This window comes from Aedes aegypti, chromosome 2 (genome assembly GCF_002204515.2).
Source record: "Aedes aegypti strain LVP_AGWG chromosome 2, AaegL5.0 Primary Assembly, whole genome shotgun sequence".
In the NCBI taxonomy this organism is placed as follows: Eukaryota; Metazoa; Arthropoda; class Insecta; order Diptera; family Culicidae; genus Aedes; species Aedes aegypti.
The window spans coordinates 268,343,030-268,356,215 of NC_035108.1; the positions used below are offsets into that span (position 1 = coordinate 268,343,030).

Genomic DNA, 13,186 nt, shown 5'->3' on the forward strand with positions numbered 1-13,186 from the left:
ACTTCCGATGCTCAAAAGTTACTTTTTGTTGGTTTAGAAAAGTATTGTATTTTGCCATATAAGAGAAACGAAAAATTTCGTAGCAGGACAGTTCGGTTTTGCGTCGTCCGATTGATTTTGATGACGGATTCGCGCGTATTTTCGTTGCCGGAGAATTTTTTCCCCTGTTTTGGAGCGCCTTGCTGGGTAGTGCTTCGTGAAGCCCAAGCAGGACAGTTCGGTTTTGCGTCGTCCGATTGATTCTGATGACGGATTCGCGCGTATTTTCGTTGCCGGAGAATTTTTTCCCCTGTTTTGGAGCGCCTTGCTGGGTAGTGCTTCGTGAAGCCCAAGCAGGACAGTTCGGTTTTGCGTCGTCCGATTGGTTTTGCTGACGGATTCGCGCGTATTTTCGTTGCCGGAGATTTTTTTTTTCATGTTTTGGAGCGCCTTGCTGGGTAGTGCTTCGTGAAGCCCAAGCAGGACAGTTCGGTTTTGCGTCGTCCGATTGATTTTGCTGACGGATTCGCGCGTATTTTCGTTGCCGGAGATTTTTTTTTTCATGTTTTGGAGCGCCTTGCTGGGTAGTGCTTCGTGAAGCCCAAGCAGGACAGTTCGGTTTTGCGTCATCCGATTGATTTTGATGACGGATTCGCGCGTATTTTCGTTGCCGGAGAATTTTTTCCCCTGTTTTGGAGCGCCTTGCTGGGTAGTGCTTCGTGAAGCCCAAGCAGGACAGTTCGGTTTTGCGTCGTCCGATTGGTTTTGCTGACGGATTCGCGCGTATTTTCGTTGCCGGAGATTTTTTTTTCATGTTTTGGAGCGCCTTGCTGGGTAGTGCTTCGTGAAGCCCAAGCAGGACAGTTCGGTTTTGCGTCGTCCGATTGATTTTGCTGACGGATTCAAGCGTATTTTCGATGCCGGAGAATTTTTTCCCCTGTTTTGCAGTAGTGTGTGATCCTTTGACTGCGACGCTTGCTCCTGCGGGGCGGGTGATGCGGTCAGGATCGAACGTGTTACGCGTGGAGTGCAGTGAAAAAGTGTATAGTATTTCACGGAAACCCCAGTGCGGCGACGGAGAAAAACTGCTTCACAAAAAAATGGTAAAATCGTTCTTTATTATTGTTTACTTTACTCACTTATTACCAATTCAAACTAAATACGTGCCAGGGTCGAAAATATAATTTTCGATTCGGGAAGTGTAAAAACATTGCATATATCCATTTGATATCTGGATGTTTTTATGCGGGGCTTTCTGTAAATGAAAATGACCTCAGAATGTGTGTGTATTTACTACCATTCTTGAAATGGGTCGTTGGAATTTCAGTAGAGCTATCACCTTTCATCTCCTGGGCTAAAATTGTCTGCAGATATAAAGATATCGAAGGGTATCATTAAATACATGCATACAATTTTCTTCCATAAAAGCACTGCCGGCCAGTGGGAGGTGGATTGTATCACACACACACACACACACATAAGAGAAACGAAAAATTTCGTATGGAGACTGCAAGCATGTTCAAAAAATCGATTTAACCTCTATTTAATCATTCAATTTCAATCAAATTATATCTGAAATGAAAGTTATATTCCTATTTTGCATGCTTGATAGATTAGATCATAATATTTTTTGATAAATAATTGTTTAAATTTTATGTGAACATCAGTGAAACCTGTGTTTCATACAACTTTAGCGACCTGTAGCTAAAAATTGTGACGTAGTGGAACATTTCTGAGAACGGCCTCAGATTCGGCAACCTCAAATCTACTAGAGACATTTGATTCTTGAGACACGCAAAAATGTCATTTTTGTAACGCTGTGTAATCTGTTCATAGAGATGAAATGTTCCTGACAAGAACAATTAAATAACAACTATTTAGTTTAAAAGTTTAAAAAATAGGCTCACACGAAAACAAAAATTGGCTTGCGTAAGCATTATTGTGATAAGAAACATAGTTTTTGAATTTCTGTGAAATCTTCTTCGTATTATTACTTACCCACTAGGACCGAGCCTTAGGGTTCTGTGCGCACTTTATACTCAAGATAGCCAATGAAATAACAATTACAAAAAGATCTTGGACCGTCCGGGAATCGAATCCAGACACCTTCTAATTTGCTTCCAGAATTATGGTTTTACGAGCAATAACACTGCGGAACACGTTTTTGTCTCAAGCACCAAAATACCGCTATTTACTTAATTAATTAATCCGTTGCCGTTTTCAAAAATATCATAGCACGTCTAGTTTTTTAGATATTAGGTTGATGAAAATGCCAAATTTGACTATTTCAGCCAACTTGCATGCAAGTTTTCCAATTTATTTGCTTGATTTACCACAGAATTCAAACTTCATCTGTGTAAAACAACACTTATCAACAAAGGTCATAACACTATCGATGCTCAAAAGTTATTTTTTATGATTTAGAAAAGTATTGTACTTTGCCATACAAGAGAAACGATTTTTTTCTATAAAGAATGCCAGCATATTAAAAAAAATCAATTTTATCTCAATTTAATCGTGAAATTTCAACCAAACTATGTGTGTAATGAAAGTTAAAGTCCTATTTTGCATGTTTGGTGGATTAGATCACTAAAAAGTTTGATAAATCATACTTTAAATTTTATGTAAACATCAATGTAACCAGTGTTTTATACAACTTTGGCGACCTGTTGCTAAAAATTCTGACGTGCTGGAACATTTCTGAAAACGGCATCAGATTCAGCAATCCCAAATCTACTAGAGACACATAATTTGATCCTTGAGACACGCAAAAATGTCATTTTTGTTACGCTGTGTAAGCAGTTGTAATTGGTGCAATAATTCTTAAGACACTTTCTATGCAACGACGAGGACGACGGCGCCAGCGGAGACAGTTGCTGCACCGACTGCAAAAGTGCAATGCAAGGTCAATTTAAGCATTTAAAGATGGTTAGTTCCGCTTGGTTCTGTGCTTCGTTTCATGTTGACGGTATAAGAGTCGATCGCGAAACGTGCTAAACTCGCACAAACACTTCTCGGAGCACGAAACGATTTATCGAAGGCGGACGTCTAACTCCCGCTCGCGACGCCGTTCGTTATCGGACGCCGAGTAGAACTGTTTTGCTTTCTTCACTAGCGCTCGATGATGACCGGCAGTCATTGGCGGGGTTTGCAAGTCCTGTATCAAGATGCACACTGGGTGCAAAACTTTTTAATTCTTCCTGTCGAATAGTATACTGCTTCGCGTTAGAAAATGGGTTAACCAACGTGCGAAGTTTGATTTTTGACCAACTTCGCCGCGTCGCAACTCGATTCTCAATAGTGCGCATAATGCACACGGTGACGGGCATAGATGCGCACTATAGCGAAGTGACTCGCGACGCGGCGAAGTTGGTCAAAAATCGAACTTCGCACGTTGGTTCATCCATTTTTAGTCGCGAAGCAGTATACCTACTGGGACAAAACCTGCTTTACAATTAAGTGTTCTTATGAATATTTCCACAGATATTAAAAGAGAGCTTTCACAATGATTTTGATCATTTTTGCAAGTGTATATCGTATGAGAAGCACGAAGATACTCTATACCCCGAAACAAATTACAACACGAAAAATATTCTCGGCCGGTGTTTAGCTTAGTTTTGCTGATTATCTGCACGTTTATCAAGTGTTTCGAGATACGCATCTTGCTCGATGCAAATTTGGTGTACAATTACATCTTTGGAATATGCAAAAACTAGCTTTAAGTCTGCGTCTAGCAAGTGAGAACGGCGATATCCCGTATAATTCTATCCCTTAAAGAAGAGGCGATAGATTTTTTGCGCATTTTTTTGTTGCTGGTATCTCGAGCTCTGTATGCATTTTGTGCGAAATATATGATGGTAAAACAAAACATATCGTTCACATAAAACTAAAAATATAAAAAAAAAATGGGTAAGCTACTTAAAACACATACAAAACTGTATTATCTTTGTCTCTGTGATAACACGTCTAATTCAAGCTCTCGATGGCTGATTCGAAAGGCAATTAGCTAATCTTGATTTTTTTTTATCTAAGGTCGGGATATATTTCAATAATCAACCTAGAAAACAAGTTTTGGTGGAAAAATCTTAAAATTGTATACAGTCAACTCTTCATAACTCGATTTTTAAGGGACTATCGAGTTGGGGAGGTATCGAGTTATATAACAAAAAAAAGGGCTAATGTGTCCCAGAGACGATCGAGGTAGCCATGAAAATCAACTTTTACTATGCTTCTCTAACTCGATACCGAGATACGAAATATTTGGTAAGGAATAGTTGACTCTACATACTATCCTAATTTAATAATTTCATCCTGCTACAAATTTATGTTTTTCAATAAGTATTTGATGTGCGTCGTCGTAGAAACAAGTAAAACCCCTTAGCTACAGTAGTATGACAGACAGGTTCTACGTTTCGTTCAACTCCTAGAGTGCAACACATTTGAAAAAAATTCACCGTACGGGGTGCTGTAACAAACTTCGCTAACAAGGTATACGAGCCGAGTGATAAATGAGTTTCACTTTATGCATCAACCCAAGATGATGCGGCGGCATTTCAATCTGTATCTGTAGGAGCATTTCAGCATTCAGCAGAGACTTTGCGCTTAGGTTTGGTCATTGTGGAATGCCGCCGGCTCGATCTGTCGGTTCGAAATTGCAGTGCACGATAGCGCACTGCATGTGTAGACTCAACTAATTATTGGATCCGTTGCTCGGCATATGGAATGGGCCCAGACGGTGAGTTGTGCCACCAAAGCAAATGTTGGACGAATTGCTACACTAGTTGTTAAAAATAAAGTTTGAATGCTAGAAGGTCATGGGCATGTTGATATCTGGAAACTGTTGTCATTCTGAGACATCATTATGCTTTTTTATCTTTTTCCTGGCAATACATTCCAACTAGGGTAGAGTCCTGCTCAGTGTATCATGAGCACAGTTCAAACTTTGAGGTATTGTATAAACATTCGTTAATTGTGCCCTTTTTTAGCCTACTCGTATCGTCCGCGACTACAAAGCAAAGCCTGCTGAAGGTGTCTGGATTCGATTCCCATCCCGTTCGGACCAGAATCTTCCGTTAATGGAAATTTTCTGTCCATAAAGTATTATTTTATTTAGTTTTTCTCCTCAAGACCGCTTTTTGGGACCAATATTATACGATATTTTCATATCTGAATTACCTCAGGGATATCAAAAATCACAGGTCACTCCACCAAAGAACGAAGCCTGTGTGTCATCTATAGTCGATTGTAAAACAGTTTGGTTATTTTTTCTTCATACTTTGAAAAAGGTAAGATTTCTCCTAATGCTTCCAAAACTCAACTTATAATGTTCCCACATAAACCAAAAGCACTTTATTTGAAACCTTCAAGTACACATGTCACGATGAGAGGTGTTCCAATAAATTGTTCAGATGAAATTAAAAGGATAAAAATTTAACTTGAAAAATCACAGTGAAAATGCAAACAAATATATAAAATGTCTTTATCCACTTATTAACAGAAAATGAAAACTTTGTCTTATTAGCTTTTGATCTTCAAGCAAATTTTCAGACCAGCCATGTTGGATGCTGTACCAGTATGAACTGACTGTAATATCGAAAATAAAGCTCTGCAGAGGACTCAAAATAAAATTTTGAAAATGATTCTGAAGCTCCCTCCCTGGTATAGCACTAATAGCATATCCAATGTTTAAGCATTGGAACAAATGTCAACTAAAATTATTAATAATTAGAGACAAAGATCATTACAACCTTCTATTGTCACGATTAATGCGTTATATATTTAGATCAAGTTAGGATAAGTTAATTTAAAGCGTTTTTTTTTGTCATAAGCAAGTGAAATCAACTCACCTGTAAGAATGCTGAACTACCACGACAAATGAAATGTAATATATTGTTACCAAAATGCTAATAAAAGCTTAATTTAGTTTTCCACAGCCAGGACGGTTGTGTTGCCTAACATAGAAATCCTAGATATAAGAAATGAATGTAATAATTAAAATGATACTAATAAATAAATTTCAAAAAATGCAATTTTTAAAGTATTGTTATCTCAGACCATAAGCGGGAGGGGTAAAGCTCTAAAGTTCACACATAAATTTCATGCAAATCGATTATTTGGGTGTCGTGATTATTCTACATTTTGTCATGAAACTAATTACTATGCATGACAGTAACCGTTTGAAAAGGAGCAAAATAGAGCATAAAACGTGCCTTATTTAAATTTCAAGGTTGAAAGAAGGGTTCTGATAACGGTAAACCATTTCCAATTGTGAAAAGTCTGAAGAATCAAGGCAGCGTCCACCTCTCCCACCCCACCGTAATGTTTTTTGTAAGAAAAATTTAAAATTTTGTGTGAGCCGTAACGCTTGAGCCCACTTCCTCTCCCCCTAGAGTGTTACGAAATTTCTAGAAGGCGCGACGCCCAACTGCTGGGGTCCTTAGTTTTCGACCTGACCAATAACACTGCGGAACACGTTTTTGTCTCAAGTACCAAAATACTGCTATTTACTAAATTAAGGGTTGCTGAACCCATTGCGTTTTAAAAAATCTCATAGCACGTCTAGTTTTTGAGATATTGACTGTTGAAAATGCAAAATTTGACTATTTCAGCCAACTTTCATGCAAGTTCACCAGCTTGTAGGGCAATTTATTCACTTAATTTGCCACAGGATTCAAAGTTCATCACTTATCGTCAAACTTGACAATGCTTTCGATGCGGAAAAAATATGTTTGATGGTTTAGAAAAGTATTGTATTTTGCCATATAAGAGAAATGAAGATTTTTGTATGGAGACTGCAAGCATGTTGAAAAACAAGATTTAATATAATTTTAATCGAGCAATTTCAATCAAATTGTATCTAAAATGAAAGTTAAAGTCCTATTTTGCATGCTTGGTGGATTAGATCAGAAGAAAGTTTGATGAAATATACTTTAAATTTTGTGTAAACATCATTAAAACCAGTGTTATATACAACTTTGGCAACCTGTAGCTAAAAATTGTGACGTGCTAGAACATTCCTGAGAACGGCATCAAATTCAGCACCCTCAAATCTATTGGAGATACATAATTTGATTCTTAGGGGCCCAGATAGCCGTAGCGGTAAACGCGCAGCTATTCAGCATGACCATGCTGAGGGTCGTGGGTTCGAATCCCGCTGGTCGAGGATCTTTTCGTAAAGGAAATTTTCTCGATTCCCAGGGCATAAAGTATCTTCGTACCTGCCATGCGATATACACATGCAAACATGGTCAACCGGCAAAGAAAGCTCTCAGTTAATAACTGTGGAAGTGCTCATAAGAACAGTAATCTGAGAAGCAGGCTTTGTCCCAGATGGGACGTAACGCCAGAAAGAAGAAGAAGGAATTTGATTCTTGAGACACGCAATCATGTCATTTTTGTTATGCTTTGTAAGAGATCCGGGATCAACCTGACTGGAATGAAATGTTTGACTGAGTCAGGATTCTCCAACTTTTTTTTAATACAACTTCCAAAAAATGAAGGAATGAAGTCCTTTCTATCCACCAAGGAATGCAGTGCTGACCAGATTTTGCCACATCCCGATTTTGTCTGCCCTCGATTTTGTCAGCTTATTGACCCGATATTGAAAGCCCATTAGGAAGAGTATATTTTTTGTCATGTTTACCGTGTTCTCTTTGAAACTGAACTTGTATTATGGTATGGGACGTCAGGAATCTTCAATAATTACGTCACGCATAATTCGGTTTTTGAAACCAAAGGGCTTAAAATATAATCTTATGTGAAAAAACTATGTTTAATCTCTCAGTCTGTCATTGTACTCATCGTTTTATTATCTGATGGTCTGGCCTGTGACCATTGTCCACATAAATTTTAAAATTTGTATATGGTGAAAAGACCACAGGGGAGGGGGTGTCTAAAAATCCGAAAAAAATGACCATATGGTTAATGAACAACCCTTATATTTTGTCTGCAAAGTTTTTGAAAATTTGGTAGGTTTTACACTTCAGAAATACACCCGAAACATTTCTGCAAGAGATCAATTCTCGCTGAAATTACTCCGCCATCGGCACACATCGTTAGAATTCCAATGGTATGTCACTGATCGCTAGTATATGCTAGAACTTGGTCCTTTTGATTTTCTTAAATTGGTGGACCCCTCATACGCCAGCTAGCTAAACAGTTTGAGAAAAAGCCATTTTTTGATAAATCTTTGGTATTTCTTCACGTGATATGTCCCATATTTCCCTTCGAACACATAGCAGACTTAATGTCATCGTATAAAGCAGTGATTCCCAAAGTGGGCGAATTCGCCCCCCGGGGGGCGATTTTCAGGCTAAAGGGGGCAAAAATTTGTAAAATAGAATTTGGGGGGCGAAAAAATTCAGAAAGGGGGCGAAAAGGCTAACAAGGGAGCATTTGAAAATAATTACTGATAATTTTTTTAGGACTCACACCTGAAGGTTAATCAATTCCAAACTGATTCCAGGAATATTTAACCTTGGATCGATATATCTCCTCCAATCAAAGTCATTTTAAAATTATGATGGACTACACTTGATAATTGTCAAACACATGCATTCAGGTTTTTTTTTAATATCATTGAAGTTTTAAGAATGGTCGGTATTTGAGATTTTCACAAGGTTGGATGATAGGTCACAGATAACATTAAAACACAACATATTTTGGATGTACAAAACATGTATCTGAGAATTTTTAGAACTTTTTGCAAATGCTAAATATTTTATTAAAGGATTTTTTTATGTGGCAACTTTGAGGTTAGGAAGCTATGTATTTCTTTCATTGGCATCCAGCTTTTTTACAGAAAACAAGAAGATTCGATTACACTCTTTCTTTTCATTTCTCATGGTACAAATCATTTAAGAGACATTTTTTTCTTGCTTACATACCCTTTTATATATTGCATTGAAATATGAGTTGAAAAACATTCTGGATTTTTATATATTCATATATTAGTTTGAATGAAAAAAAAATCGTTTCCAGATACGTCAAACTTTTATAATTCACAATTGCTTAAAATTATTGCAGTAGTTGTAGAAATTAAAGATAAATGGTCGGTGTTTAGTCAGACTGGACCAAGTGCTTTTTAGTAGTTTCAAGGAAATGTGCTCCAAACATTAGAAACAACACAATATTTGCATTTACTTGCTGTAATATTAAAACTTGTCTATTCGATAAAAGTTCTGTATCAAAATAGCATCGTAAAAACCAAAATTGGCGCAGTAGTTAACGTATCTACACAAGGCCAGAATAACATGTAGTCCGGTATGTCTGAACACCGACCAAATCAGTATGGAATTACCAATAACGAACCGTTTCCCCAACTACGTCACAAATTACGCTGAACTTGTATCAAAAACTGATTCAGTAGCCTATAATGCACGCAAAATATTGTTAAAATTGCTGTTATAAACTGCAATCTAGTAAATCATTCCTAATAATTTTGAGACATCGATGTTTAAGAAAATATTTTTAAATGTACATAAAAGTAATTGTATGATGATATGCGAGTCAAAGACATTTTTTGACGTACAGCACTAATTACATAAAATATTGAAATCACATATCAGGGGGGCGATTCCAGATAAATGTTGGCCTCAAGGGGGCGAAAGTTGAAAAAGTTTGGGAAGCACTGGTATAAAGGAAGGATTTTTTTTCACATTTTTTACAGGTCGCCAAAGTTGTATAAAACACTGTTTTCATTGATGTTCACTTGAAATTTAAAGTATGATTTATCAACTTTTTTGCAATCTAATCCACCAAGCATACTAAATATGTCTTTGAATTTCATTTCAGATGTTATTGGATTGAAATTGCACGATTAAATTAAGAATAAATCGATTTTTTCAAACATGTGTGCAGGCCTCCATACAAAATTCTTCGTTTCTCTTATATGGTCGGCGTTAAGTCAAAGTGGACCAAGTGACATTTTTGATATTTTGAGAAAAATGGGTTCAAAGTCTAACGCTCTGTAATTTTTGAACTCGTTTAAATTTCGGTTCAATATTTTTACACGTCTTTATGTTACTTTCAAACAATATAATGTGAAGTGATAATCATGAAAAATCATAATCCAAACCTCTAATAGAACGATTATTTGATGGACTATGTGTACTTGGTCCACTCTGACTGAACCAAAGACCACCGTTCAGTGAGCTGGTTCACTCTGACTGAACAATTTCTTGAAAAATAACAATCATTTAATGCTCGCATGGTCAAATTGGGTGCATATCTCTAAGATAAACAGATTATCAAGACCCTTCGACACCAGTATCGTAAATTCTTAAATAACCCATATAGTAAATACCAAAATCAGTGGCATTACGATAGCTTGAAAATTAAGGTTTCGCAGGGTCAGGGCATTGAAGACCAGAAATATTCAAATATGCGTTCAGTCAGAGTGGACCAAGTGAAAATCTTGAGTACTGACCTAAATATACTGGTCCAATAAGCGGATCGTAGGACATGCCATACATACACCATAGAACTACCGTAAACTTCTATCGGACTCTGAAATTGACTCAAAAAATGCAGTAATCAATCAGTTTATTGCTTTTCAACACTTGGTCCGCTCTGTCTGCACAGAATTTGTTGCAATTTCTGACCACCCATCCAAATATGATAAATGGTCAAAAATCAAAATCAAATGCATCGAATCATGTAATATTTATAAATTTCTATTAATGGATAAATAGAAGAATGATTCGATGTCGAAAAATCTGACAAATCTCCTGAAATGTCTTCCATTTCCTCGTATTCCTAAGCGCGCTGATCATTTTCGCTGTTATGGTAAAGAGCACTTGGTCCATTCTGACTGCACACTTTTATCGATTTTTGTTGATCATCCAAAGTAAATTTATTACATATCTCTCGCAGTTTACAGCATACTTCAAATCTGATCAAAGTGTAACGGAGGTAAAAGTAATGTTGCATCTAATGAGAGAATTATCCAATTTTCTCAAGTTTTGTACTTGGTCCCCTCTGACTTAACGGCGACCATATGGCAAAATAAATACTTTTTTGAAACCATCAAGGAAAAAATTTGAGCATCGAATATATTATGAACTTCATTGATAATAATTGTTATACACATGAAGTTTGAATTCTGTGACAAATCAAGCGAAGGCATTTTTTACAAGCTGGAAAACTTGCATGCAAGTTGGTTGAAATAGTCAAATTTCGCATTTTTAATAGTCAATGTCTTAACAGCACGTCTCTATTATATAAATAATAAAAATAATATAAAAATAAAAATAATATATAAACATTTTTTTAAAAACAGCAATCGATTCCGCAACCCTTAATTAAGTAAATAGCGGTATTTTGGTGCTTGAAATAAAAACCTGTTCCGCAGTATAAATTAATCCAAAAAGTTCTGCGAAGATTTTCTTTAGAAACTTCGTCAAAAATGTAAAATTGTTTCCCCAGTAAGTTCTCAAGGAACTTTTCCAATGATTTGTACAGAAATTCTCAAACATGAATGCATAAAAAAAATGTTTTCTCTATGTTTCCAAGTATTTATTGACCCGTTTTTGGAAAATAAATCCTAAGTATACTTCAGAATTATATTAAGAATTTGCTCTGAAATTTCCTTTCACATTTTCCATACAATTCTTTTCAGTTGTGAGAGGGGCATATGAAGGCCCTGGTAAAATTTCTAAGATAAACTCCTAAAAACAAGATTAACTGTTGGGAATGTATTTAGCAACCTATTAAGTGAATAAATCTATGAATAACACTTAAGAGTTCATGGGAAAATAACCAAGTATTTGTAAGGTAAACAAAAAGATGGAGGATTTCTTGACAAAACGCTGAAAGAATTCATTTGACATTCTCAGATACTGGCTCCCTTGTAGGAAACCAGACAACCAAAATGTACGCATAACGAAATCACCTGAAGGCTTTGTACGTGCAAAATTTCACTTATAAGATGTCGCGAAAAGGCCTTCTACGTACAAAAGTGGAGGCGATTATGCGTGCATATATTATGTGATGATTAATAACATACAATGCGAGTTTATAAATATTCTCCCGAACTAACCTGTTATGTTTTGCGACTTAACTTATGATAACAAATGTTGATTTGACAGCTGCTACGAATTGATCCGACTTACTTTCTACGAGTGTACGAGACGAAACAAAATGTACAAATAAACTCAGAAAAAAGTATTTTATGCGAGGAAACTCATCAATTTGACGAGTTTATCCACGGTGTTTTGCGGGTTTGATGTAATTAGTATGAATAAACGATTTATAACGTAAACTTTTATGCGATTTCTGGTTGTCTGGGAAAATACGTGGAATGCAGAAATTTTTTGAGAAACTCTTGGAGATATTCCCATAATATTACCTCGAGAATATATAAAATTCATGTATGGAAAATTTCCTGAAAACAAAATCAAGATGAGTTCCTATAAATGTTTCTGGAAAAAATCATTGGAGAATGTCTGTAAAATTTCTAGGAAATTTACTGATGATGTCTTGAATATAAAATGGCTACATTTTGGGAGGAAATATCGAACAATGTTTTTAAAACGACTCATGAAGAATGCCATTGTTGAAAAATGTATAGGCGAATTACTGTGGTTGGCAAATTTCAGACGAACACTTGAAAGAGTTTTTCAAAACAATCTTAGTCAATTTTGTATATCCGTGGGCATTCTTTAAGTTTTTTTGCGTTTCGAAGCAATTTTTTTAAGAATTCCTCGATTAATTTTCTTTAAGGAGTCTTCGAAGAACTTTGTTGTCAATCTCTTGGTAGAAATTCCATATAGTTTTTAGGATCGTGGAGTAATTCTTGGAGAAGTTTCTTAAATAATTTCAGTAAAATAAACTGGAAAGAATACTAAGAGAAATGCTTTGAAGAACTCCTAGAAGATAACAAATACTTCGAGAAAATCCTGGATGGTTTTATTTTGAAATAACTATTAGTTTGTTTGCAAGATTCTTGGACGAAACTTGAGGATTTTAATAAAGAATTTGCATGCAGGATCTATCCTGGTTTTTCAATGTAACCTTTTAATGATGTCTATTAAAGATCTTTCGCAAAGACCCACGCCCATGTCTCAAAACCAAATGAATTGGTATCAACATATTGCTCGAGCAGAATTGCAGGCACTTCTTCGAACGTCGAGTGCTGTTGTTGTTTTGAGAGGGACTTTAACCCGGAAGTCATTCGTCCCTCCGTCTAACGTCGGGTGCTTAGGACGAT

General features: G+C 36.3%; 1 protein-coding gene across 2 annotated transcripts in view; it reads right to left on the reverse strand.

The window, feature by feature from the left end:
• The window catches only part of LOC5571728, an 84,318-nt gene that overhangs the window by 57,366 nt on the left and 13,766 nt on the right, over positions 1–13,186 (reverse strand). Inside the window, exon 1 of one of the 2 annotated variants that reach the window (XM_021845033.1) lies at positions 1,978–2,174. The exons of the other annotated variant lie outside the window; for it this stretch is intronic. The gene's annotated coding sequence lies outside the window, so the exon portion shown is untranslated. Of the gene's footprint in view, positions 1–1,977; positions 2,175–13,186 lie in introns of those variants that run through there. 2 annotated transcript variants of the gene reach the window in all.